This window comes from Arachis duranensis, chromosome 3 (genome assembly GCF_000817695.3).
Source record: "Arachis duranensis cultivar V14167 chromosome 3, aradu.V14167.gnm2.J7QH, whole genome shotgun sequence".
Lineage (NCBI taxonomy): Eukaryota > Viridiplantae > Streptophyta > Magnoliopsida > Fabales > Fabaceae > Arachis > Arachis duranensis.
The window spans coordinates 102578736-102583897 of NC_029774.3; positions in this window are offsets into that span (position 1 = coordinate 102578736).

Below are 5162 nucleotides of genomic sequence, written 5' to 3' on the forward strand. Positions count from 1 at the left end.
GATAGAAACTCCACCGTTGAAAATACATAAGTGAAATAAGGTAGGCATGGCCGTGAGGCCAACCCCCCCAATGTCTAAGGACTAACAATGATCAAAGATCTTCCAAAAGGTCATCCAAAGATGTCTAATACAATAGTAAAAAGTTCTATTTATACTAAACTAGTTACTAGGGTTACAGAAATAAGTAAATTTTGTAGAAATCCACTTCCGGACCCACTTGGTGTGTGCTTTGGCTGAGCATTGAAGCTTTCATGTGTAGAGGTCTTCCTTGGAGTTAAACGCCAGTTTGTAACTTGTTTCTGGCGTTTAACTCTGCTTTGCAACTTGTTTCTGGCGTTTAACGCTAGAATAAAGCAGAAAGCTGGCGTTAAACGCCAGTTTGCATCGTCTAAACTCGGGCAAAGTATGGACTATTATATATTGCTGGAAAATTCATTTGGAGTGCAGGGAGGTTAGAATCCAACAGCATCTGTAGTCCTTCTTCAGCCTTTAAATCAGATTTTTGCTCAGGTCCCTCAATTTCAACCAGAAAATACCTGAAATCACAGAAAAATACACAAACTCATAGTAAAGTCTAGAAATGTGAAGTTTGAATAAAAACTAATAAAATTATACTAAAAAGTAATTAAAACATACTAAAAACTAAGTAAAAACAATGCCAAAAAGCGTATAAATTATCCGCTCATCACAACACCAAACTTAAATTGTTGCTTGTCCCCATGCAACTTAAAATAAAATACGATAAAAAGAAGAGAATATCCAATGAATCCCACAGTATCAATGAAACTTAGTTCTAATTAGTTGAGCGGGGCTTGTAGCTTTTTGCTTCTGAACAGTTTTGGCATCTCACTTTATCCTTTGAAATTCAGAATGATTGGCATCTATAGGAACTCAGAATTTCAGATAGTGTTATTGATTCTCTTAGTGCAGTACGTTGATTCTTGAACACAGCTACTTTATGAGTCTTGGCCGTGGCCCTAAGCACTTTGTTCTCCAGTATTACCACTAGATACATAAATGCCACAGACACATAACTGGGTGAACCTTTTCAGATTGTGACTCAGCTTTGCTAAAGTCCCCAATTAGAGGTGTCCAGAGTTCTTAAGCACACTATTTTGCTTTGGATCACGACTTTAACCTCTCAGTGTCATGTTTTTCACTTAGACCTTCATGCCACAAGCACATGGTTAGGGACAGCTTGATTTTGCCGCTTAGGCCTGTTTTTTATTTCCTTGGGCCCTCCTATCCATTAATGCTCAAAGCCTTGGATCCTTTTTACCCTTGCCTTTTGGTTTTAAGGGCTATTGGCTTTTTCTGCTTGCTTTTTCTTTTTCTTTTTTTTCGCTACTCTTTTTTTTCACTGCTTTTTCTTGCTTCAAGAATCAATTTCATGATTTTTTTCAGATTATCAATAAGATTTCTCTTTGTTCATCATTCTTTCAAGAGCCAACAATTTTAACATTCATAAATAACAAGATAAAAAAATATGCACTGTTCAAGTATTCATTCTGAAAACAAAAAGTATTGCCACCACATCAAAATAATTAAACTAATTTTAAGATAAAATTTGATATCCAAGTACTTCTTGTTCTTTTGTAATTAGGCACATTTTTCATTTAAGAGAGGTGAAGGATTCATGGAATTCTTCATAGCTTTAAGACATAGACAATAGACACTAATGATCATGTAATGAAGACACAAAACATAGCCAAACATAAAGCTCAAAAACCGAAAACAGAAAATAAATAGACAAGGAGATTAAGGAATAAGTCCACCTTAGTGTGGGTGGCGTCTTCCTGTTGAAGAACCAATGGAACGCCTAAGCTCCTCTATGTCTCTTGCTTGCCTTTGTTGCTCCTCCCTCAAAGCTCTTTGATCTTCTCTAATCTCATGGAGAATGATGGAATGCTCTTGGTGCTCCACCCTTAGTTGGTCCATGTTGTAACTCATGCCTTCCAAGGAGGTGTTGAGTTATTCCCAATAGTTGTGTGGAGGAAATTGCATCCCTTGAGGCATCTTAGGGATTTCTTGATGAGTATCTTCCTCATGCTCTTGTTGAGGTCCATGAATAGGCCCTCTTGTTTGCTCCATCCTCTTTTTGGTGATGGGCTTGTCCTCTTCAAAGAGGATGTCTCCTTCTATGTCAATTCCAGCTAAATTTCATAGATGACAAATGAGATGAGGAAAGGCTAACCTTGCCAAGGTGGATGACTTGTCAGCCACCTTGTAGAGTTCTAGAGGTATGATCTTATGAACTTCCACTTCCTCCCCAATCATGATACTATGGATCATGATGGCCCGATCCACAGTCACTTCAGATCGGTTGCTAGTAGGAATGATGGAGCGTTGGATAAACTCCAACCATCCTCTAGCCACAGGCTTAAGATCCGGTCTTCTCAATTGAACCAGATTGCCTCTTGAGTCTCTTTTCCATTGACCTCCTTCCACACATATATCCATGAGGACGTGGTCTATCCTTTGATCAAAGTTGACCCTTCTAGTGTAAGGACGTGCGTTTTCTTGCATTATTGGCAAGTGAAATGCCAACCTTACATTTTCCAGACTGAAATCTAAGTATTTTCCACGAACCATTGTAAGCCAATTTTTTGGATTCGGGTTCATACTTTGATCATGGTTCCTTGTGATCTATGCATTGGCATAGAACTCTTAAACCATTAAGATTCTAACTTGTTGAATGGAGTTGGTAAGAACTTCCCAACCTCTTCTTCGAATTTCATGTCAGATCTCTGGATACTCATTTTTCTTCGTCATGAAAGGGACCTCAGAGATCACCTTCTTCTTGGCCACAACTTCATAGAAGTGGTCTTGATGGACCTTTGAGATGAATCTCTCCATCTCCTATGACTCGGAGGTGGAAGCTTTTGCCTTCCCTTTCCTCTTTCTAGAGGTTTCTCCGGCCTTAGGTGCCATAAATGGTTATGGAAAAATAAAAAGTAATGCTTTTACCAAACCAAACTAAAAAGGTTTGCTCGTACTCAAGCAAAAAAAGAAAGAAAGAAGGGGAAGAAGAAAAAAATGGAGGAGATGGAGGGTGATAGGTGGTTCGGCCAAGATGGGGGAAAGGTGTTTGAGTTGTGTGAATATGAAGGAGTAGTGAGGGGTTTATATAGGGGTGAGGGGGGGTTGGGTTTCGGTCATTAGGGTTGGGTTTGGGAGGAAAAAGTGTTTGAATTTTGAAGGTGAGGTGGGTAGGGTTTTTTAGGAAGAGGTATGAAGGTGATTGGTGAGGAGAATATAGGGAAGAGGGTATGATTTGATTGGTGAGTGAGAGATAGAGAGAGGTAGGGTAGGTGGGGATCCTGTGGGTTCCACAGATCCTGAGGGGTCAAGGAATTCATCCCTGCTCCTTTTAGGCATGCAAAACTCCCTTACAGTGCAATCCTGGCATTTAACTCCAGACTGCTGCTTGTTTCTGGCATTAAACGCCATCTTTTATTCCTTTCCTGGCGTTAAAAGCCAGGCTGCAACCTCTTTCTGGCGTTTAACGCCAAATTGTAGCCTGTTTCTGGCGTTTAATGCCAGTCTGGTGTTTCTTTCTGGCATTTAACGCCCAGAATGGTGCCAGACTGGGCGTTAAACGCCTATTCTGCTATCGCTCCTCCAGGGTGTGCTATTTTTATTTTTCTTTAATTTTTGCAGTTGTTTTGTGACTCTACATGATCATCAACCTAACAAAGAAAATTAACATAGATAAATAAAATTGGGTTGCCTCCCAATAAGCGCTTCTTTAATGTCAATAGCTTGACAGTGAGCTCTCATGGAGCTTCACAGATGTTCAGAGCATTGTTGGGACCTCCCAACACCAAACTTAGAGTTTGAATATGGGGGTTCAACACCAAACTTAGAGTTTGGTTGTGGCCTCCCAATACCAAACTTAGAGTTTAAGTGCGGGGGCTTTGTTTGACTCTGTATTAAGAGAAGCTTTTCATGCTTCCCCTCCATAGTTACAGAGGGAGATCCTTGAGTTTTAAACACAAGGTAGTCCTCATTCAATTAAAGGATCAACTCTCCTCTGTCCACATCAATCACAGCTTTTGCTGTGGCTAGGAAGGGTCTTCCAAGGATGATGGATTCATCCTCATCCTTTCCAGTGTCTAGGATTATGAAATCAGCAGGGATGTAAAGGCCTTTGACCTTTACTAGCATGTCCTCTACCTGTCCATAAGCCTTTTTTATGGATTTGTCAGCCATCTCTAATGAGAATTTAGCAGCGTGTACCTCAAAGATTCCAAGTTTCTCCATTACAGAGAGTGGCATGAGGTTAATAGCCGACCCAAGGTCACACAGAGCCTTCTCAAAGGTCATGGTGCCTATGGTACAGGGTATTAAAAATTTACCAGGATCCTGTTTCTTTTGAGGTAAAGTATGCTAAACCCAGGTATTCAGTTCATTAATAAGTAATGAAGGTTCATCCTTCCAAGTCTCATTATCAAATAGCTTGGCATTCAGCTTCATGATTGCTCCTAAATACTGGGCAACTTGCCCTTCAACAATGTCTTCATCTTCTTCAGAAGATGAATAGTCATCAGAGCTCATGAATGGTAAAAGGAGGTTCAATGGAATCTCTATGGTCTCTAGATAAGCCTTAGATTCCTTAGGTTCCTCAATTGGGAACTCCTTTTTATCTAGAGGACGTCCCAAGAGGTCTTCCTTACTGGGATTCACGTCCTCCTCCTCCTCTGTGTATTCGGCCACTAGTGCATGAAATTGTGATCATCAATGGCGCCATCAACATGGTACGCTCAATTGCAATCTCAACTATTTATCACAACTTCGCACAACTAACCAGCAAGTGTACTAGGTCGTCCAAGTAATAAACCTTACGCGAGTAAGGGTCGATCCCACGGAGATTATTGGTATGAAGCAAGCTATGGTCACCTTGTAAATCTTAGTCAGGCAGATTCAAATGGTTATGGATGATATATGAATAAAGCATAAAGTAAAGATAGAGATACTTATGTAATTCATTGGTGAGAACTTCAGATAAGTGAATGGAGATGCTTTGTCCCTTCCGTATCTCTGCTTTCCTACTGTCTTCATCCAATCCTTCTTACTCCTTTCCATGGCAAGCTGTATGTTGGGCATCACCATTGTCAGTGGCTACAATCCCGTCCTCTCAGTGAAAATGTTCAACGCACCCT